Genomic DNA, 24,666 nt, shown 5'->3' with positions numbered 1-24,666 from the left:
TCTGCCGCTCCCGACATCGCCAACACCAAAATAAATTTATTAACCCCTAATCTGCCGCTCCTGATATCGCTGCCACTATAATAAAGTTATTAACCCCTATTTCCCCGCACCCCAACATTGCCACCACTATAATAAAGATATTAACCCTTATTCTGCTGCTCCCCGACATCGCCGCCACTAAATAAAGTTATTAACCCCTAAACCTCTGGCCTCCCACATCACCACCACTAAATAAACCTAATAACCCTTAAACCGACAGCCCCCATCGCAAAAAACTAAATTAAACTATTAATCCCTAAACCTAACAACCCCTAACTTTAAATTAAAATTACAATATCCCTATCTTAAAATAAATAAAAACTTACCTGTGAAATAAAAAAATAAATAAGTTTAAACTAACAATAAACCTAACAACTATTAACCTAAACAAAATTATCGAAAATAAAAACAATTACACCTAATCTAATAGCCCTATAAAAATAAAAAAGCCCCCCCAAAATTAAAAAAAAAGCCCTAGCCTACAATAAACTATCAATAGCCCTTAAAAGGGCCTTTTGTAGGGCATTGCTCTAAAGAAATCACCTCTTTTCCCTGTAAAAAAAATACAAAGACCCCCCCAACAGTAAAATCCACCACCCAACCAACCCCCCCAAATAAAAAACATAACTCTAACAAAAACCTAAACTACCCATTGCCCTGAAAAGGGCATTTGTATGGCCATTGCCCTTAAAAGCCCATTGATTTTTGAAATTCAAATCAGCCAATAGGGATGCAAGGGACGCTATTTTGAAAAGGCTCCCGTGCATTGAAGATTCAGTGTATGGCAGCGACCGTATGAAAAGGACGCTCCACGCTGGATGTCTTAAAGGATGGACCTGCTCCGCGCCACCGGGATGAAGATAGAAAATGCCATCTGGATAAAGATAGAAGACGCCGCCTAGATGTATGAAGGCCTCGCCGCCTGGATGAAGACTCCTCGCCACCAGGATGTCCAGACTTCAGAAACTGTGAGTGGATCATCAGGGATTATTGTTAGGTTTTTGGGTGTTTTTTTTTAGATTAGGGTTGGGCTTTCTTTAAAGAGCTAAATGCCCTTTTCAGAGCAATGCAAAAGAGCAATGCCCATACAAATGCCCTTTTCAGGGCAATGGGTAGCTTAGGTTTTTGTTAGAGTTAGGTTTTTTATTTTGGGGGGTTTGGTTGCGTGGTGGGATTTACTGTTGGGGGGGTCTTTGTATTTTTTTACTGGGAAAAGAGCTGATTTCTTTAGGGCAATGCCGTACAAAAGGCCCTTTTAAGGGCTATTGGTAGTTTATTGTAGGCTAGGGTTTTTTAGGGTTTTTTTGAGGGGGCTTTTTTATTTGTATAGGGCTATTAGATTAGCTGTAAATGTTTTTTATTATTGATAATTTTCGCCTAGATTACGAGTTATGCGCGCTATAGGGAAATTAACGAACGCAAGAAAAATTGCGTTATTTAACCCCCTATAGCACAGTCATTACAAGTTTTACAAAACTCGGCTTGTGTGTGTGATATGGGGTTTTTAAGCTTCATACCGCACACAAAACAAGCGCTGTTTTGACGTGCTCGTGCATGCTTTCCCCATAGACATCAGTGAGCGAGTCAGAAAAAAAGTCTAACCCCTGCAATCACAGAATGAAAAGCTCCGTAACGCAGCCCCATTGATGTCTATGTGGAAAAGAAACTAACGTTTAAACCTAACAACCTAACATAAACCCTGAGTCTAAACACCCCTAATCTGCACCCCACCGACATCGCCGCCACCTACATAATGTTATTAAACTATTAACCCCTACACCTACCCCTAAACCTAACCCTAAACCTAACTGTAACCCTATCCCTAACACCCCCTAACTTTAACATAATTAAAATAGATCTAAATTAAATTTACAATTATTAACTAAATAATACCCTATTTAAAACTACATACTTACCTGTGAAATAAAACCTAAGCTAGCTACAATATAACTAATAGTTATATTGTAGCTAGCTTAGGTTTTATTTTTATTTCACAGGTAAGTTTGTATTTATAGTTTGTATTTATTTTAACTAGGTAGACTAGTAGTAAAAAGTTATTAACTATTTACTAACTACCTAGTTAAAATAAATACAAACCTGTGAAATAAAACCTAAGCTACCCTACATTAAAATCTAACATTACAAAAATAAAAAAACTCTAAAATCACAAAAAATAAAAAACTACCATTACAAAAAAACAAACAAAATTATCCAAAAAAATAAAAATTATTCCTATTCTAATACCCTTTAAAAAAAAAAACACCCCAAAATAAAAAAGCCTAATCTAGAATAAACTACCAAGGGCCCTTAAAGGGGCCTTTTGTAGGGCATTGCCCTAAGTTAAACAGCTCTTTTGCTACAAAAACAAACAAACACCCCCTAACAGTATACAAACCCCCACCCCCCAAACTACCAAGGGCCCTTAAAAGGGCCTTTTGTAGGGCATTGCCCTAAGTTAAACAGCTCTTTTGCTACAAAAATAAACAAACAACCCCTAAAAAAAACATTACACAAAATAACAAATTATTCAAAATAATAAAAATTATTCCTATTCTAATACCCATTAAAAAAAAAAAACACTCTAAAATAAAAAACATAATCTAGAATAAACTACCAATGGCCCTTAAAAGGGCCTTTTGTAGGGCATTGCCCTAAAGATATCAGCTCTTTTTGTGAAAAACAAAATACAAATACCCACTAACATTGCAAACCCCCACCTTAAAAGGGCATTTAGCTCTTTTGCTGCTCAAACCCTAATCTAAAAAAAAAACACCCAAAAAAACATTTAAAAACCTAACACTAACCCCCAATGATCCACTTACAGTTTTTAAAGTCCCGCTTGAATGATCTTCATCCAGGCGGCCTCTTCAATATTCATCCTGGCGGGGAAGTCCTCATCCAAGCGTCAAGAAGTCTTCATCCAGACGGCCTCTTCAATCTTCATCCAGGTGGCATCTTCTATCTTGATCCCAGCGGCACGGAGTGGATCCATCCTGAAGACATCCGGTGCGGAGCATCCTCTTCATAGGGTCATAGGAATGCAAGGGACGCCATCTTGGATTGCGTACCTTGCATTGAAAACTCAGTGTACGGCAACAACCATATGAAGAGGATGCTCCGCACCGGATGTCTTCAGGATGGACCCGCTCCGCTCCACCGGGATCAAGATAGAAGATGCCGCCTGGCAAACGAACGCACAACTCGTAATCTAGCTGTTTATTTGTTATTTTTCGTAATTTAGTGTTTGTTATTTTTTGTAATTTAGTATTTTTTATTTTTTGTTATTTTAGAGGTTTTCTTTTAGTAGTGTGAGGTTTTTTTTAATGTGTAATTTAGTTTATTTAATTTGTAGTTATATTAATTTTAGTATAACAGTTGTTAGGTTAATTGTTAGTTTAAATTTAGTTTTTTTTTAATTTCACAGGTAAGTTTTTATTTATTTTAAGATAGGGATATTGTAATTTTAATTTAAAGTTAGGGTGTTGTTATGTTTTGGGGTTAATAGTTTAATTTAGTTTATTGCGATGTGGGGGGCTGGCGGTTTAAGAGTTAATAGGTTTATTTAGTGGCGATGATGTGGGAGGCCAGAGGTCTACGGGTTAATAACTTTATTTAGTGGCGGGATGTCGGGGAGTGGCGGAATAGGGGTTAATAGCTTTATTATAGTGTGGGTTATGTTGGGGTATGGGGGAATAGGGGTTAATAAATTTATTATAGTGGTGATGATGTCGGGGAGCGGTGGAATAGGGGTTAATAAATTTTAATAGTGGCGGTGATGTCAGGAGCAGCAGATTAGGAGTTAATAAGTTTAATTTAGTGTTTCTGATGCGGAGGGCCTTGGTTTAGGGGTTAATAGGTAGTTTCTGGGTGTTTTGTGGCGCAAAACTCATAACTACTGGTCTCAGATAGTGGAACGGATCGTGACGGTATAGGCTGGAATGCAAGCATTTTAGCCTCACTGCACAACCTGTAATACCGGCGCTATGGAAATCAAACCCAAAAAGTCATTTTTTTGAGTGCGGGATTGACGTTGCGTTACAGGCTAAAATGCTTGCGGTATAGCTATACCGACAAGACTCATAATAACTGCGTTCCGGTTTGTACGCTGAAATGGCCATTTTTTTCAGCGTTAAAACCGGAAAGCAAAACTCGTAATCCAGGTGTCTGTTTTTTGTATACTTTTTGAGGTTGGAACATGATGTTTACCTTTTAAATTTCTATAAAGTGAATGACGAAAGCAGGGTCTTCACTGTTTTTTGACATTGAAGTTAAAACATAAGCTAGGAAATTTGGGTTATTATATTTTTTTTTAATCCATAACAAACAACAATTTCATTAGCCTCTTAGCTACATCTTCTCCTTGTATTAACCCCTTTCATATGAATATTTTAGTCACCTGAGCTATGAATCTCATTTTATCTTTGTTTCCACCTTTAGTTAATAAGAAAGACCCAATTATGATGCATATGTGAAATGTATTTTCTCTAAGATTTTTTTTTTAATTTCTTGTGTATAGTTGTTTATACATGTGTGTTTATGTATGTATTTATTTACATGAAGCTCTCCAGGTCCAAGATGGTGACCATATTGTCCTTGAGAACAATCTTGCGCCTCTATACCCAATAAAGTTCACAGCCCTTCTGCTCTCACTGAGACCATCAGAAATATTTCCTACAGATTTTGCACATTCCCTTCACACCACTTGTAGGCTGTACAAAGAATTTTATCCCTGAGGGGAATGTATTTCTCTTTCTTTGCTAACATAACATTAGCCAATTTTAGAGATGTGCCCAGTCACTTGAGGTGTTAGAATGTTATATAATATTTTGTGAGTCCCCTGAGTGAAATTGGAGAGTTGCTCCACAGTAGATTTCATTTCAGAAAAATGAATTCTCCAGTGTAAGGATTTTTGGGCACATTAATATAGTAAGCATTTCTTTTTTTATGTCTTCAGTAATTAAAAATAGCTGCACCGAGCTAAAATAATTTCCATATATAGAGAAATAAAAAATCATTAAATAACACAACAGAGAACAATATTGAAAGTCTGCTCACCGTGTACAATACAGTATCTCACAATTGCTGCGTTTATTTTTCAAAATGTATTAGTGGCTTAAATACTTAAAATTGAACATACTACAACTAATGTAAAATTATTTTTTCTTGTCAACAAGATAATTAAAATGTTCTTGTAATTTCATTCATCTGAAGCAGCAGTAAGTTAATTTCCTGAACCCATCGATTTCTTTAATATTTTGAGCATGTAAAATAAAAATTAACTTGTATCTCTCAAAAATTAATTAGTAGGCAAGAAAAGGATATTATCATATTATAAAAGCAATAGACATATCATGCTCAAGGGACTTCAAGAACCTTATAATCTTCAAGCAATTATCCAAAGCAAGTGTGTTTACAGCATTAATATCTGGCTTGTTTTTCTTTGCAGTAATATTAAGACGAGCAGCTACTAGTTGTAAAATTTGCATTTAATCACAATGCTATAAAAGACTATTACAGGAACATAGAATCCTTGTATATTTAATGAAGGCCTGCAATATTCAACTAAATTAGGGTATGGCTACAATAAGGGCATTGCTGATATAGTATAACCCCTTTTTCTAGTTATGAATCTTCTTTTATTTTGTAATATTGTTTATTTCTCTTTTAAGGAATATTTCATTCCAAAATTTTCTATCATGCATATGAAAAAGCATTATTTAATAACGTAAAACAAATTGCATGAAAAGAGGCAAAACATATGTAAATTTAAAAAAAAATTGCCAAAAATATCTGTTTAACATAAATTCTATAAATGCATTTCTCTTTTTGGTTATGAAACTGGAATGCACTTCGAATTGCTTTATTTGAATAGACCCCTTTAATGCTGTGCACCTCTGTCCCATCTCAGGTGATGTAGGCAGGGCTCGGATTGGGCCACCGGGATACCGGGAAAAATCTGGGTGGGCCGGCAGCTGGTGGGCCAGCAGCTGCACATAGTGTGTGGAGAGCAACTTGCAAGCAGTGAGCTCAGCACAGTGTGAAGGAGCGCAGTGGCCAACAACCTGCTTTTTGAGCTGCAGCAGAATTAATACACAGACAAAGGGCCGCTCATTCAGCAGTGATTGAAAAGCAGGTGAGGGACCGGAGTGGCAGTGCTCTCGGCTGGCATTAGATGCGCGGCCAGTGGCCTCACAAGAGCTGCTGGTGCAACGCCGCCCCCTGCAGACTCGCGGCCAATCAGCCGCCAGCAGGGAGGTGTCAATCAACCGATCGTACTTGATCAGGTTGATTTGTGGCGATGTCTGTCCGCCTGCTCAGAGCAGGCGGACAGGGTTATGGAGCAGCGGTGTTTAGACCGCTGCTTCATAACTGGTGTTTCTGACGAGCCTGCAGGCTCTCAAGCTCCATCCAGATTCAGCTCTCCGTATTCAGCATTGCACCAGCAGCTCACAAAAGCTGCTGGTGCAACGCCGCCCCCTGCAGACTCGCGGCCAATCGGCCGCCAGCAGGGAGGTGTCAATCAACCTGATCGTATTCGATCGGGTTGAATTGCGGCGATTCCTGTCCGCCTCATCAGAGCAGGTGGACAGGGTTAAAGACCGCTGCTCCATATCCTGTGTTTCTGGTGAGACTGAAGGCTCGACAGAAACACAGGCCCTCAAGCTCCATACTGAGCTTGTTAAATGGGCCTCATGATCGTGTTTGCATCAGGGCAGATTAGCCAATAGTACTGTCGGGAAGGAATATGGGGGGGGTGGAGCAGATCACATGACCACACAGTCATGACTCACAAGCGAGCAGGTCAGGAGGGAGCCGAGCTTAAGTTGAGGCCGTGTGGGACAGCACTGCACTGTAGTTACAGGCTAGCACATAGGGAGCAGACGCCGCCGCATCTGAATCTTGCATAGGCCATTGCCGCTATCTGGATGAGGAGTGTGGGCAGCCGGCAGCTGGCTGCATTAGCTGGGGAGCACTATGAGATTTGGGAGGCAGCTTTAGAAAAGGTAGGCTAAAGACTTTGCAGTGGAGGGGAGATTGTTGTATATTAATTTTATTTACAAAATCCGTCTTGTTGCAAATATATTTTTATGGAGACTATCTAATGAATGAAGCAGTGGGTAGAGCGTGCACTAAAATGCTGAATGGGCCAGAGGGGCGCGAGGCTGAGTCCTAGGGGGAGGGCGGGCATGACCCGGAGGGTGCTGTGCTGGAGGGGGTGGGGCTAAGCTGAAGGGGCGGGGTTGACTCAGAGGGGGGCTGGGCTGGGCCGGTCTATACAAATTTCCAGGGCCGGTCTGATTTCCCAGTCCGGCCATGGATGTAGGGAATGGGTGCAGAGCCTGGTTGTTTTTTTTTAATTGATTAATATTAGAGATATACTACAAAGAATATTTTAAAAATCTTAAAATATGTATAAGATTATAAAAGGTGGTGAATCAATTACATATTCCTTCAGATATGCTAACGGATACACAGAAGTGACAATGGGGCCGATTTATGAAAGTGTGAACGGACATGATCCGTTGTAGCAATCATGTCCGCCGCACATCGATAAATGCCAACAGCATATGCAAATATTTTGAATCAATTTTATTTGATTCAACCTCATCTTAAGGCAACATTTTGTAACATGTTTTGTTTGATAATTACTGCCATGCTAACAGCTGCAATCATAATCAGCCATTTTCATTGTTTTTCAGCAACACTTTTTTTTTATCTCTTCAGTAAAAATTGGTCTTATTCTTAATAGTCCTGTTTTTCTGATCACAATCAAAATTCTTGATAATCAATAACACATTTTTTCCATTATCACATTACACTTGATAAACCTACGACAACTCTTTTCAAATTATTAACAAGTACTAAAAAACTTGACGAACGAAACATTGATCTTGCGCACAGACAAAACACACTGACATATTAGAGGAACATTAGGAAGCAACATCACTAAACAGATATAAAAACTGAAATGAACTAGAAGGGAACCCTTTAAATTAAGGGTTAAATGGTTGCGGCTCGTGTACTGTGCAAGTATGCAGAAATCTGTGTGTTCTGTACTATGTACTGTCTTTCACTGATTCCAGTCACTTGTGGTGACTGTTCTAGTGCACCTTGATTTTTGTGGTTAATCAATTGAGTAATATAACGCAGCAAATGTTGCCAACGTGTCTATTATTGTTGATACCTGAATGTCTGAGACGTTAAGATATTCAGAACCTAATCAGTGTGTATTAGGTATATAACAGCCTAGGTCAGGGGTGAGCAGACTTTTGTAAGGCAACGGGGGCTACCTCTAATTTTATTCCAAGTGACGTGGTCACCTAACTAAAAAAAAAAACCCACCAGTCTTGATAATAATAATTACAATAATGTATTTATTTGCATACAAAGAGAGAAGCGCTCTACCAGGAACGAACAACAGCTTATCAGCTAGTTCTATGATGATTTACCACCCAGGAGCAGCCTCTTTTAGAGCAGTGTGCTTTTCACAGAGGAAAACTTTCCTGAAGTATATTATATTTATTGCCACAAAAATCAGCTGCACTCTTTAACAAATACAGCTGTCTCTTTACGTCATGCTGGGACCGTCAAGCAACCTTATCTGTTTACCGCACCTGCGTATGATAAGTAGTCTCACAATCAAGACGGCTTGAGACTCATTCTACAAAGTAATTTTATTGGCTGGATGCCATGTCAGGTTGATTAGGGAGCAGGTCCTGTAACCAAAGCTGGGGCAGCGAGTTCAGCTACAGCCGTGTCGCGCATGCTAAAGTACAGTGCCCATACCGCCATCATAGACTCAGAGTCATAGCCGATTTCAAAAGTCTACATAAGAGAAAGATTTCTCACACATCTTCAGTGGCGAGGCTCTTCACTCAGAATCTAGATTCTATCTTTCTCTTATTATGCAGACTTTTGAAATCTTACAGGTGTTCACCTCAAAATTCACTTGCCGGCCACTAGTAGACCGCAATCTACTTCTTGCCCACCCCTGGCCTAGGTCATAGAACTTAATATTCACAGCTAAGTGCTCATTTTATACTAAGGGGGGTAGTTATCAAGCCGTCAACCTCAAATACGGTGGAATTCCACAGCGTATTTGTGGCGAGGCTGATTCGCCTTAGTTATCAAAGGCTAGAGACCGGCAAAAGTAGAATTTAGTGACGTAAGCTTCGATCCGCCGGACTCAGTCTGACACAGATCGATTCTTACGTCACTCCAGATGTTCCGCACACAAGTGCGGCACAATCTGACTACTTTTGCTAGTTATCAAAAAACTAGCAGGTACGCTCGGCACTTTTCCGGCCCAGCGTACCTCAATGGGAGTCTGACCATAGCCAAAGTACAAGTTGGCTGCTGCCAGACATCCCATTGATTTCTATGGGAGCTGTCTTCACCTAACACCCTAACATGTACCCCAAGTCTAAACACCCCTAATCTGCCCCCCTACACCGCCGAAACGAAATAAATGTATTACCCCCTAAACCGCCGCTCCCGGAGTCCACCGCCACTCTAATGAAATGATTAACCCCTAAACCGCCGCTCCCGGAGCCCACCGCAAGCTTCTTTCCTGACGGACTACCGACGAATGAAGGCTCCTTTAAGGGACGTCATCCAAGCGGCTCCGCCGCTCCCGGAGCCCACCGCAAGCTTCTTTCCTGACGGACTACCGACGGTATTGTATGGTTTTTTTTACAGGCAAAAGAGCTGAACTTCTTGGGGCATGCCCCGCAAAGGGCCCTGTTCAGGGCTGGTAAGGTAAAAGAGCTTTTAACTTTAGTAATTTAGAATAGGGTAGGGCATTTTTTTATTTTGGGGGGCTTTGTTGTTTTATTAGGGGGCTTAGAGTAGGTGTAATTAGTTTAAAATTGTTGTAATATTTTTCTTATGTTTGTAGATTTTTTTTATTTTTTGTAACTTAGTTCTTTTTTATTTTTTGTACTTTAGTTAGTTTATTTCATTGTAGTTATTTGTAGATATTGTATTTAATTAATGTATTGATAGTGTAGTGTTAGGTTTAATTGTAGGTAATTGTAGGTATTTTATTTAATTAATTTAATGATAGTATAGTGTTAGGTTTAATTGTAACTTAGGTTAGGATTTATTTTACAGGTAATTTTGTAATTATTTTAACTAGGTAACTATTAAATAGTTCTTAACTATTTAATAGCTATTGTACCTGGTTAAAATAATTACAAAGTTGCCTGTAAAATAAATATTAATCCTAAAATAGCTACAATGTAATTATAATTTATATTGTAGCTATATTAGGGTTTATTTTACAGGTAAGTATTTAGCTTTAAATAGGAATAATTTATTTAATAAGAGTTAATTAATTTCGTTAGATTAAAATTATATTTAATTTAGGGGGGTGTTAGTGTTAGGGTTAGACTTAGCTTTAGGGGTTAATCCATTTATTAGAATAGCGGTGAGCTCCAGTCAGCAGATTAGGGGTTAATAATTGAAGTTAGGTGTCGGCGATGTTATGGAGGGCAGATTAGGGGTTAATACTATTTATTATAGGGTTAGTGAGGCGGATTAGGGGTTAATAACTTTATTATAGTAGCGCTCAGGTCCGCTCGGCAGATTAGGGGTTAATAAGTGTAGGCAGGTGGAGGCGACGTTGTGGGGGGCAGATTAGGGGTTAATAAATATAATATAGGGGTCGGCGGTGTTAGGGGCAGCAGATTAGGGGTACATAAGGATAATGTAAGTAGCGGCGGTTTACGGAGCGGCAGATTAGGGGTTAAAAATAAAATGCAGGTGTCAGCGATAGCGGGGGCGGCAGATTAGGGGTTAATAAGTGTAAGGTTAGGGGTGTTTAGACTCGGGGTACATGTTAGGGTGTTAGGTGCAGACTTAGGAGGTGTTTCCGCATAGCAAACAATGGGGCTGCGTTAAGAGCTGAACGCGGCTTTTTTGCAGGTGTTTTTTTCAGCTCAAATAGCCCCATTGTTTTCTATGGGGGAATCGTGCACGAGCACGTTTTTGAGGCTGGCCGCTTGCGTAAGCAACTCTGGTATTGAGAGTTGAAGCTGCATTAAAAATGCTCTACGCTGCTTTTTTGGAGCCTAACGCAGCCTTTATGTGGACTCTCAATACCAGAGTTATTTTTATGGTGCGGCCAGAAAAAAGCCGGCGTTAGCTACGCGGGTCGTTACCGACAAAACTCCAAATCTAGGCCCAAGATAGCTACAATATAATTATTATTTATATTGTAGCTATATTAGGGTTTATTTTAAAGGTAAGTATTTAGTTTTAAATAGGATTAATTTATTTAATAAGTGAAATATTATTTAGATTTATTTAATTAATATTTAAGTTAGGGGGGTGTTAGGGTTAGTGTTAGACTTAGGTTTAGGGGTTAATAAATTTATTACAGGGGCGGCGGTGTAGTGGGGGGCAGGATAGGGGTTAATAAACGTATTATAGGTGGCGACGGTGTAGGGGGGCAGATTAAGGGTTAATAAATTTAATATAGGTTGCGGCAGGGTCAGGGAGTGGCGGTTTAGGGGTTAAACTATTAATTTAGTGGCGGTGAGGTGCGGGATCAGCAGGATAGGGGTTAATAACGTTATTATAGAGGGCGGCGGTATAGGGGGGGGCAGGATAGGGGTTACTAGGTATAATGTAGGTTGCGGCGGTGTCCGGGAGCGGCGGTTTAGGGGTTAATACATTTATTATAGTTGCTGCGGGGTCAGGGAGCAGCGGTTTAGGGGTTAATATGTATAGAGTAGCTTGCAGTGGGCTCCGGGAGCGGCGGTTTAGGAGTTAATAACTTTATTTAGTTGCGGGGGGCTCCGGGGGCGCCAGTATAGGGGGTAGAACAGTGTAGTTTAGTGTGAGTGCTTAGTGACAGGCTAGCAATAAAGCTGGGAAAAAGCCGAAGAGCAGCGAGATCGGATGAGTGATAACTCTCACAGTCCGCTGCTCATCGCCCCGTACTTGGTGCGCGGCTTTTTGACAGCTTTATTGATAACTTAGGCAAATTTTTTCACGTCCGCGGCGGCGATGGTAGGCGAGCTTAGGCAGGCGTATTGGGCCAGTGAAGGCAGGAAAGTTGACACGTTGATAACTAGGCCTCTAAGTGTACTGGAAATCAGGTCAATACTGGTTATTTCACAGAAGCTCATAGCTCACAGAAGAATAGTCAAATATATACACATTGACAATATGGCATAAATGTAAGACACAATTATTTGCAACAACCAGCCATAACCAGTCAATCCCTGATAGAATCCAGAACGACATAGCATTTCCAGTACATTTAGTATAAAATCAGCACTTAGCTGTAAAGTTCTATGACCTAGGCTGCTATATACCTAATACACACTGATTAGGTTCTGAATATCTTAACGTCTCAGACATTCAGGTATTAACAATAGACACGTTGGCAACACAAGTCACTGGAATCAGTGAAAGACAGTACATAGTACAGAATACACAGATTTCCGCATACTTGCAATACTTGCACAATAAACGAGCCGCAACCATTTAACCCTTAATTTAATCTTGGCCGGCACAGTACTATTTGAATATCAAGTATATTCAATAAATTAGCATTGCCTCTTAAGAGTTATAGCTGACCAAAAGCCGCTAGACTCAGTTAAGAACGAGAATATGCTATTTCACAAGCCATTAATATCTGCAATCCAGTAAACTTGGTGTACACTACAAGCCATAGCGTGAGTATCACAGTGTGTGGGTTTTAATCTTTCAGATTTTTAATGTTTATATAACCCTTAATAAAAGTGAAGTTTTAAATTAATTTGTGGCACCCTCTTCCCCCCCGATTGTAGGATAAGTAATAATACATTAAACAAGATATTTCGCATTTATAGACTCTTGTGTGCTACAAGTGTATTCTAACTAAGGGTTTTTCCCTTAAAGCTTGTGAAATACAAACACTGCCTGCTCAATTAAAGTTAAAATAACAATAATAATAGTAAGCCCTTTTAATCCCTTCACGCCGTTAGGACGCTCCATGCCGTTGTAGCAGCACTGGGCTTTAATGCCGTTAGAAAGGCATGGAACGTCCTACAATACACAACATCCTACAGCTTCCCTAGCAACTTACGCAGTCCACCATGATCCGATCCTGGCCTTGAAATCCCACAATCACATCAATGATTTTTTCATTTCATTTTTACAAATAGGGGGATATCTATCAAGCCGTCAACTTTGCTGAATTCAACGGCACCAATACGCTCGCCTAACATCGCCTAACATTGCGGCCGTGGACCTGAATACGATCTCCATATTTATAAAAAAAGTCATCAAAAAGAAGCGCACTGTCAGGGTTTTTTCCCTGTTATTTGTCATGTGCTGCTGGCAGCCATTTTACTCACCTCTCTTCCTGACTATGGTGCATTGTGGGGATGCTGCTCATTTCCTACACTTCCTTTTATGGCCAGACTGGTGTGCATCATCCATGTGAGACAGGATGCAGTCTCAGAATTGTGATGTCATCACTTATTATTTAAAGGGCCTCTGTTCAGTATGCTTTGCCTTTGCGTTGTCTCAGACCTGTTTGTGAGAGTTCCTGTGTATTACCTGGCTGCCTGACGTCCTTCCTGGTTCCTGATCCCTGGCTTGTTCCTGACTCTGCTGTTTTCCTTGTTTCTGATTCCGGCTCGTCTGACTATTCGCTTTGGCTCCTGACTTGGCTCGTCTGACTACCAGCTCTGGTTTTGACTCCTGGCTTGTTATTTGACTAGTGGACTTTTTATTATTTTTTGCTATGAATAAAGGTGTGATTATTTTTGCACTTCTCGTCTCAGTCTGATTCCTGGCACCCTGACATTACGCAAACGCCATGAATCCTGATGGTGCTAATAATCCACCTTTACCTGCCATCATTTCCAGGATGGATGAACAGGATCACCGCTTGGATCAATTTGCACTAGCCCTGCAAACCCTGCTGACTCGCACTGCACATTTGAACCAAAGTGTCCCGCAAGTTATGGCTGCTCCTGTTTCCGCTGCTGCCCCTATGCCTACCAGGAGCATGTCTGGTTCTGCACCTCTACCTCAGCGATATGGAGGTGATCCTATTCAGTGCAGAGGGTTTTTGAACCAGGTGGGCATTTACTTTGAGATGTTACCTCAGGTGTTTCCCTCGGACAGAGCTAAGGTGGGATTTCTCATCTCGTTACTCTCTGATACAGCTCTTGCCTGGGCTAATCCCTTGTGGGAGACTAATAAACCTGTGATTTTAAATTACCCTGAATTTGTGGCCTCCTTTCGAAGGGTATTTGATGTTCTGGCTCACTCCTCCTCTGCTGCTAAACGACTCATGTCCATTAAGCAAGGTACAAGATCTGTTGCTCAGTATGCTATTGAGTTCCGTACGCTTGCCGCAGAGGTAGGTTGGAACAATGAAGCCCTTGTTGCCGACTGCTTTCATGGGCTCTCTGATACGATTAAAGACGAAGTTGCTGCCAGAGATTTACCAGAGGATCTTGAGGCATTGGTGTCTTTTTTGATCCTAATTGACATCAGACTCAGAGAGAGGCCCTCTTTCAAGGAGCGCTTGCGGAAGCCTCCTGTTCCGTTGTCTCCTACATGTTCATTCCCACCCATGCCTCCCTCTCCTCCCATGCCTCCTGGTCCCAAGTCACCAGGTACTGCTGGGCTGATGCAGTTGGGATTCACGCGTCTCTCCATGGCGGAGAGGGCCTTTAGGAGGAGGGAGGGGCTCTGTCTCTATTGTGGGTTACAGGGCCAACTTTTGAAGTCTTGTACTACATGGCCGGGAAACGCAAACACCTAAGGTCCTGTCGGGGGCAGACTTTGGGTGGTTTATCCTCTTCCCTGGAACCGCTTAAGGAGAAACCTTTTGTCATGGTTGTCCTTTCCTGGGTGGACTCCTCCATAGTCACTCGGGCTCTTGTTGACTCCGGTGCTGCGGGCTATTTCATTGACAGTGCTTTTGTATCAAAGCACTCCATTCCTGTTTTGCCTCGGTCCGTTCCGCTTGCTATTGAGGCCATTGATGGCAGGCCCCTTCAGCCTGCACTCGTTACTCACGAAACTGCTCCGTTGTCCATGGCTGTTTGGGCTCTCCATTTTGAAACCCTCCAGTTCCAGGTGATAAACTCTCCACATTTTCCAGTTGTTCTGGGTTATCCCTGGCTCCAAAAACACAATCCCAGTCTCGACTGGCACAGGTCCGAATTTTTGTCGTGGTCCCCGCAATGTATTTCCACTTGTCTTCGGAAACCAGTTAAACTCTTGTGCACTTCTTCGGTATCTCAATTACCAGAGGAGTACCGAGAGTTCCTAGATGTGTTTGACAAGGTGCGTGCCGGTATGTTGCCTCCTCACCGGTCTTACGATTGTGCCATAGACCTGCAACCCGGAGCCATTCCTCCTCGGGGCGGGTGTACCCTCTGTCTGTTGCAGAGAATTGTGCTATGGAGGAGAATGTTGGCGATGCTCTGTCGCGGGGAATCATCCGCAAATCCTGCTCTCCTGCAAGGGCTGGCTTCTTCTTTGTGAAGAAAAAGGGTGGCGAGTTAAGACCATGTATCAGTTATAGGGGTCTTAATCGTCTTACCATTAAGAATGCTTACCCTATTTCGCTCATTACGGAACTCTTTGACCGCCTCAAGGGAGCTACGGTCTTTACTAAACTTGATTTGAGAGAAGAGTACAATCTCGTTAGGATTAAGGAGGGTCACGAATGGAAAACAGCATTTAACACCAGGAGCGGGCATTATGAGTATCTTGTAATGCCCTTTGGCCTATGTAATGCTCCTGCTGTTTTTCAGGAATTTATTAATGATGTCCTACAAGATATGTTGCAACAGTGTGTTGTTTGTACTTAGACGACATCCTCATACACTCACCTACACTTGAGGCTCATCGTTCTGATGTTACACAAGTTCTTCAGAGACTACGTGAGAACGGCCTGTTTTGTAAACTCGAGAAATGTGAGTTCCATCAGACTCAAAGTAACCTTCCTAGGTTATGTTATCTCCGTTGCAGGGTTCTCCATGGATCCTGACAAGTTATCTACAGTTCTATAATAAAATAAAAATCAGATGCGCCCTCAAAATATGCTACAAAATATATACTTGGTGTTATAGTGGTGTGCACTAAACCCCTATAATCAAATGTGTGATATTACCCAAACAATTCAGAATTGGATATTATACATAGCAATATTATTAAATTGCAAGTTAAAAATAGAACCATCTCAATGAGAAAGATATTAAAAAAATGAAAGAACCATCTCTTATGCAGATAAATGCAAAAAAGTCCATACTCAAGGAGATATTTCACAATCCTCCAGGCAGCAAACTCATTCCAGATCGATGTTGGCAGTCGCAAGTTCTATTAAAAAGAAGAAGAGAAGAGGCGCCAAATAGTGTGTACCGTTATGCTACAAGAGGCCAAAACCCCATATGAGTCTTACTTACAAGATTTTCATCACTTGAGAAGTGCCACATATGCCTTCCGAACAATTAGCAGCCGTCCAGCTAGCTGTGTTAGCCTATATGCCTCCAGTTGCGAGCTATGGCAGGGATATCAGGTATCCAATAAGAAATCTGTTTGAGTAATTCTTCTTAAGGATTGGTGGCAGCAGGATTTAAATTAAACACACCTGATGCTGACCTCTGCTGCTATTGGCCAGGAAATCTGGCCACTCCATTGGTCACCTACTGCCATTAGGCCTTTGATAGACTTAAGACTGCCTTTGCTGCCGCTCCAGTTCTGGCTCATCCTAACCCTGTCCTGCCTTTCGTTCTTGAGGTTGATGCGTCTGAGACTGGAGTAGGTGCCCTCTTGTCTCAATGTCCTACGCCTGACGGTTCCTTGCATCCATGTGGTTTCTTCTCTAAGAAATTGTCTTCAGCGGAGTGCAAGTATGAAATTGGCGACAGGGAATTACTGGCCATAATGTTGGCACTCAAGGAATGGAGGCATCTTCTCGAGGGTACTAGCGTGCCAGTGCTCATTCTTACTGACCGCAAGAATTTAACTTATCTATCTGAAGCAAAACGTTTGTCGCCTCGACAGGCCAGATGGGCGCTATTTTTGTCTCGGTTCAATTATGTGGTCTCCTACCTGCTTGGTAGTAAGAATGTTAGGGCTGATGCCCTCTCTCAATAATTTTCGCCTCTGTCCAAGGAGGAGTTTGTACCTACTCCTGTTATACCTCCTGACCATATTTTGGCTACCATACATACTAATTTGACTTCTCCCTTGGGGGAGGAGATCCTGGCTGCACAAACCAATGCACCTCCTGAGAAACCTTGTGGTAAGTATTTTGTTTCTGAGAATCTTCGAACTAAACTTTTGCACACTTACCACTATCCTAAAGCTGCAGGTCACCCAGGCAAGAACCAAATGATTTGGTCTGTCACTCGACAATTCTGGTGGCCAGGTCTTTGTTCTGATATTGCTGTGTATGTTGCCTCCTGCTCAGTTTGTGCACAGAATAAGACTCCTCGACATCTTCCTGTGGGTCTTCTTCAACCTATTGTTAATGGTGAGCGTCTTTGGACACATCTTTCCATGGACTTCATTGTTGAGCTCCCTGTTTCCAATGGCAATACTGTTATCCTTATGGTGGTTGACCGTTTTTTAAAATGTCACATTGCATTCCCTTGATGAAGCTGCCTACCGCTCAGGAGCTTGCTTCGATTTTTGCCCAGGAGGTCTTCCGTTTACATGCGTTACCCAAGGAGATAGTGTCGGACCGGGGTAGCCAGTTTGTCTCCAGATTTTGGTGTTTCTTTTGTGCTCAAATGGGGATCCAGCTTTCCTTCTCCTCAGCATATCACCCTCAATCCAATGGGGCTGAAGAACGGTCTAATCAAGATCTGGAACAGTTCCTCCGTTGCTATCTCTCAGATCACCACAATAATTGGTCTGAACTGTTACCTTGGGCAGAGTTTGCTCGTAATAGTGCTATTAATGCTTCCTCCAAGTTATCCCCGTTCATGGCGAATTATGGGTTTCAACCATCCTTGCTGCCCGATCCATTCATGTCTCAGGGTATTCCGGCTTTGGAGGAGCATCTCCGGCAACTCCGTTCCACGTGGGTGGAGATTCAGGATTGCCTTCATCGTTCTATGCAGCGCCAAAAGTTCCAGGCTGATCATAGGCGTCTGCCCGTACCTTCCTACCAGGTTGGTGAGAGAGTTTGGCTGTCCACCCGCAACTTGAACCTTTGTGTGCCTTCCAATAAATTGGTTCCCCGTTATGTTGGTCCTTTTCGAATACTCCAAGGGGTTAAACCTGTGGCCTACGCTCTTGACCTTCCTCCTGCTATGCGCATCTCCAATGTTTTTCATGTCACCCACTTGAAACCATTGGTTTGTAATCGGTTTACCACTGTGTTGCCTCGTCCCCATCCTATCTTTGTTGACAACCAAGAGGAGTATGAGGTCAGCAGCATTATTGACTCTTGTATGTCCAGAGGCCGTGTACAGTATTTGGTTCACTGGAGGGGCTACGGTCCGGAGGAACGTTCTTGGGTTCCCTCTTCTGATGTTCATGCTCCCGCCCTCCTCCGTGCCTTCCATGCCCATTTCCCCAATAAGCCTGTTGTCCTCCTGCGGGGAGGGGTCGTTGAGGGGAGGGTACTGTCAGGGATTTTTCCCTGTTGTTTGCCATGTGCTGCTGGCAACCATTTTACTCACCTCTCTTCCTGACTATGGTGTATTGTGGGGATGCTGCTCATTTCCTACACTTCCTTTTATGGCCAGACTGGTGTGCATCATCCATGTGAGACAGGATGCAGTCTCAGAATTGTGATGTCATCACTTATTATTTAAAGGGCCTCTGTTCAGTATGCTTTGCCTTTGCGTTGTCTCAGACCTGTTTGTGAGAGTTCCTGTGTATTACCTGGCTGCCTGACGTCCTTCTTGGTTCCTGATCCCTAGCTTGTTCCTGACTCTGCTGTTTTCCTTGTTCCTGATTCCGGCTCGTCTGACTATTCATTTTGGCTCCTGACTTGGCTCATCTGACTACCAGCTCTGGTTTTGACTCCTGGCTTGTTATTTGGCTTGTGGACTTTTTATTATTTTTGCTATGAATAAAGGTGTGATTATTTTTGCACTTCTCGTCTCAGTCTGATTCCTGGCACCCTGACACGCACCAAGTACAGGGCGATGAGCATCGGACTGTTGTTAACTAGCAGTCATCGATCTCGCGTCTATTCAACTTTTTACCAACTGCATTTATACCCTGACACTAAACGCTGCCACTATACTAAAATGTTTAACCGCTATCCCGCCGCTCCCAGAACCCGCCGCAACCTAAATCAAGTTATTAACCCCTATCCCACCGCTCCTGGACCCCGCCACCACTAAATAAAGTTATTAAACCCTGGCCTCCCACATCACTACCACCAACTAAACCTATTAACCCCTAAATCACCAGCCCCCCACATCGCCATAAACTAAATTAAGCTATTAACCCCTAAACCTAACAAGCCACTAACTTTAAATTAAAATTACAACATCCCTATCTTAAAATAAATTTAAACTTACCAGTAGAATAAAAATAAACTATTTTTAAACAATTAATTAACCTACCCTAACTACTATACTACAATTAAATTAAAATACCAATTAAATTACCTAAATAACATATTAAAAAAACCTTACCCTACTCAAATTATTTAAATCTACTATTTAACCTTATAAAAAATTACTAAATTACAAAAAAAATAAACGCTAAGTTACAAAAAAAACAACCCATTATCAAAAATAAAAAAGAAGAATTACACCTAATCTAATAGCCCTATCAAAATAAATAAAGCCCCCCCAAAATGAAAAAACCCTAGCCTACAATAAACTACCAATTGCCCTTGAAAGGGCCTTTTTGTGGGGAATTGCCCCAAAGAAATCAGCTTTTTTACGTGTAAAAAAAATCAGTGTGTATTAGGTATATAACAGCCTAGGTCAAGGGTGGGCAGACTTTTGTAAGGTAAGGGCTACCTCTAATTTTATTCCAAGTGACGAGGTCACCTAACTAAAAAAAAAAAACACCAGTCTTGATAATAATAATTACAATAATGTATTTATTTGCATAAAAAGAGAGAAGCGCTCTACCAGGAACGAACAACAGCTCATCATCTAGTTCTATGGTGATTTACCACCCAGGAGCAGACTCTTTTAGAGCAGTGTGCTTTTCACAGAGGAAAACTTTCCTGAAGTATATTATATTTATTGCCACAAAAATCAGCTGCACTCTTTAACAAATACAGCTGCTCTCTGTCTTTACTTATGGCGAGAGCTCTCTCTTTACGTCACACTGGGACCGTCAAGCAACCTTATCTGTGTACCACACCTGCGTATGATAAGTAGTCTCACAATCAAGACAGCTCGAGACTCATTCTACAAAGTAATTTTATTGGCTGGACGCCATGTCAGGTTGATTAGGGGGCAGGTTCCGTAACCAAAGCTGGGGCAGCGAGTTCAGCTACAGCCGCGTCGCGCATGCTAAAGTACAGTGCCCATACCGCCATCATAGACTCAGAGTCATAGCCGATTTCAAAAGTCTGCATAAGAGAAAGATTTCTCACACATCTACAGTGGCGAGGCTCTTCACTCAGAATCTAGATTCTATCTAGAATTCTAGATTCTGAGTGAAAAGCCTTGCCGCCATATATGTGTGAGACATCTTTCTCTTATTATGCAGACTTTTGAAATCTTACAGGTGGTCTGGTCACCTCAAAATTCACATGCGGTCCACTAAAAAAACGCAATCTAGTTCTTGCGCACCCCTGGCCTAGGTCATAGAACTTAATATTCACAGCTAAGTGCTCATTTTATACTAAGTGTACTGGAATTCAGGTCAATACTGGTTATTTCACAGAAGCTCCAAGGCAATAGCCAAATATATACACATGGCATAAATATAAGACACAATTATTTGCAACAACCAGCCATAACCAGTCAATCCCTGATAGAAACCAGACCGACATAGCATTTCCAGTACACTTAGTATAAAATCAGCACTTAGCTGTAAAGTTCTATGACCTAGGCTGCTATATACCTTATACACACTGATTAGGGTCTGAATATCTTAACGTTTCAGACATTCAGGTATCAACAATAGACACGTTGGCAACACAAGTCACTGGAATCAGTGAAAGACAGTACATAGTACAGAATACACAGATTTCCGCATACTTGCAATACTTACACAATAAATGAGCCGCAACCATTTAACCCTTAATTTAATCTTGGCCGGCACAGTACTATTTGAATATCAAGTATATTCAATAAATTAGCATTGCCTCTTAAGAGTTATAGCTGACCAAAAGCCGCTAGACTCAGTTAAGAACGAGAATATGCTATTTCACAAGCCATTAATAACTGCAATCCAGTAAACTCGGTGTACAGTACACTACAAGCCATAGTGTGAGTATCACAGTGTGTGGGTTTTAATCTTTCAGATTTTTAATGTTTATATAACCCTTAATAAAAGTGAAGTTTTAAATTAATTTGTGGCACCCTCTTCCCCCCCGATTGGAGTATAAGTAATAATACATTAAACAAGATATTTCACATTTATAGACTCTTGTGTGCTACAAGTGTATTCTAACTAAGGGTTTTTCCCTTAAAGCTTGTGAAATACAAACACTGCCTGCTCAATTAAAGTTAAAATAACAATAATAATAGTAAGCCCTTTTAATCCCTTCACGCCGTTAGGACGTTCCATGCCGTCGTAGCAGCACTGGGCTTTAATGCCGTTAGAAAGGCATGGAGCATCCTACCATACACAACATCCTGCAGCTTCCCTCTTTGAGGTAAGCAAGGATCGGCCTGAGGGGCGTGCCTAGCAACTTACGCAGTCCACCATGATCCGATCCTGGCCTTGAAATCCCAAAATCGCATCAACGATTGCTTGATTTAATTTTTACAAATAGGGGGATATCTATCAAGCCGTCAACTTTGCTGAATTCGACAGCACCAATACGCTCGCCTAACATTGCGGCCGCGGACCTGAATACGATCTCCATATTTATAAAAAAAGCGGGCAAAAAGAAGCGCACCAAGTACGGGCCGATGAGCATCAGACTGTTGTTAACTAACAGTCATCAATCTCGCGTCTATTTGGCTTTTTACCAACTTTATTTATACCCTGACACTAAACGCTGCCACTATACTAAAATGTTTAACCGCTATCCCGCTGCTCCTGCACCCCGCCGCAACCTAAATAAAGTTATTAACCCCTAAACCTCTGGCCTCCCACATCACTACCACCAACTAAACCTATTAACCCCTAAACCGCCAGCCCCCCACATCGCCATAAACTAAATTAAGCTATTAACCACTAAACCTAACAAGCCGCTAACTTTAAATTAAAATTACAACATCCCTATCTTAAAATAAATTTAAACTTACCTGTAGAATTAAAATAAACTATTTTTAAACTATTAATTAACATACCCTATCTATTATACTACAATTAAATTAAAATACCAATTAAATTAACTAAATTACATATTAAAAAAACCTTACCCTACTCAAATTATTTAAATCTACTATTTAACCTTATTAAAAATTACTAAATTTAGTTAAGTTACAAAAAATAAAAAACACTAAATTACGAAAAAAAATCAAGCCACATTATCAAAAATAAAAAAGAATTACACCTAATCTAATAGCCCTATCAAAATAAATAAAGCCTCCCCAAAATCAAAAAAACCCTAGCCTACATTAAACTACCAATTGCCCTTAAATGGGCCTTTTTGTGGGGCATTGCCCCAAAGAAATCGTCTCTTTTACCTGTAAAAAAAAATACAAACACCCCCCGTAAACAGTAAAACCCACCATCCATTTAGATCTTTTACCTGCCCAGACCCTACTCTAAAAATAAAACCCACCCAAAAAATCCTTAAATAAACCTAACACTAACCCCGACGATCCACTTACAGTTATTGAAGTCCCTATTGAAGGATCCATCCAGCTGGCAAGAAGTCTTCACCCGGGTGACAAGAAGTCTTCATCCAGACGGCATCTTCTATCTTCATCCATCCGGCGCGGAGTGGGTCCATCCTGAAGACATCCGGCGCGGAGCTCCTCTTAAATACGGTCGCCGTTGTAAACTGGAACTTCAATGCAAGTGACATCATCCATGAGAGCGTCCCTTGCATTCCTATTGGCTGAATTATTTCCAATCAGCCAATAGGATTTGAGCTGCTAAAATCCTATTGGCTTTTCCAATCAGCCAATAGGATTTGAGCAGTTCTCATCCTATTGGCTGTTCCAATCAGCCAATAGCCTGAGAGCTCAATCCAATTGGCTGATTGGAACGGCCAATAGGATGAGAGCTGCTCAAATCCTATTGGCTGATTGGAACAGCCAATAGGATTTTAGCAGCTCTAATTAATCCTTTTGGCTGATTGAAATCTTTCTGCCAATAGGAATGCAAGGGACGCCATCTTGGATGATATCACTTGCATTCAAGTTCCAGTTTACGGCGGCAACCGTATTGAAGAGGAGCTTCGTGCCAGATGTCTTAAGGATGGACCCGCTCCTCGCCGGATGGATGAAGATGAAAGAGGACGCCCGAATGAAGACTTCTTGCTGCCCGGATGAAGACTTCTTGCCGGCTGGATGGATCCTTCAAGCGGGACTTCAATAACTGTAAATGGATCGTTGGGGGTTAGTGTTAGGTTTATTTAAGGGTTTTTTGGGTGGGTTTTATTTTTAGAGTAGGGTCTGGGCAGGTAAAAGAGCTAAATACCCTGTTATGGGCATTGCCCATACAAATGCCCTTTTCAGGGCAATGGGGAGCTTAGGTTATTTTAGGTAGGGTTTTTATTTGGGGGGGTTGGTTGGGTGGTGGGTTTTACTGTTGGGGGTGTTTGTATTTTTTTTTACAGGTAAAATAACTGATTTCTTTGGGGCAATGCCCCACAAAAGGCACTTTTAAGGGCCATTAGTAGTTTATTGTAGGCTAGGTTTTTTTTTATTTTGGGGGGCTTTTTAATTTTGATAGGGTTATTAGATTAGGTGTAATTCTTTTTTATTTTTGATAATGTGGGTTTTTTTCTCGTAATTTAGTGTTTTTTATTTTTTGTAACTTAGCGTTTATTTTATTTTGTAACTTAGTAATTTTTAATAAGGTTAAATAGTAGATTTAAATAATTTGAGTAGGGTAAGGTTTTTTTAATATGTAATTTAGTTAGTTAATTTAACTGGTATTTTAATTTAATTGTAGTATAATTATTAGGGTAGGTTAATTAATAGTTTAAAAATAGTTTATTTTAATTCTACAGCTAAGTTTAAATTTATTTTAAGATAGGGAAGTTTTAATTTTAATTTAAAGTTAGCGGCTTGTTAGGTTTAGGGGTTGTAACAGGGACCACTTTTAACCACGGTCTTCTAGGGCACAAATGCAGCACAGGACAGTCCACTGTAGTTTAAAAGGCTTTATTTTTCACAGCTATAAAAAACAGGCAGTTCATTTTCAAAAGAGGGAAATCCTTCCTCTGCAGCAAAGTTAAGTACTTTTAAATGTGTCCCAGCACTTCACAGCATTCCACAAGTGCTTTGTAAAAATAATGTCCTTTTACAGTTCACAGGAACAAAAGTCTTTTACACAGTGTAACAAACACACACACCAGCTTCTGTAGCTGTGTAACTCTCTCCCAAG

The sequence above is a fragment of the Bombina bombina genome, chromosome 4 (genome assembly GCF_027579735.1).
Source record: "Bombina bombina isolate aBomBom1 chromosome 4, aBomBom1.pri, whole genome shotgun sequence".
In the NCBI taxonomy this organism is placed as follows: Eukaryota; Metazoa; Chordata; class Amphibia; order Anura; family Bombinatoridae; genus Bombina; species Bombina bombina.
This window is presented reverse-complemented; position numbering follows the sequence as displayed.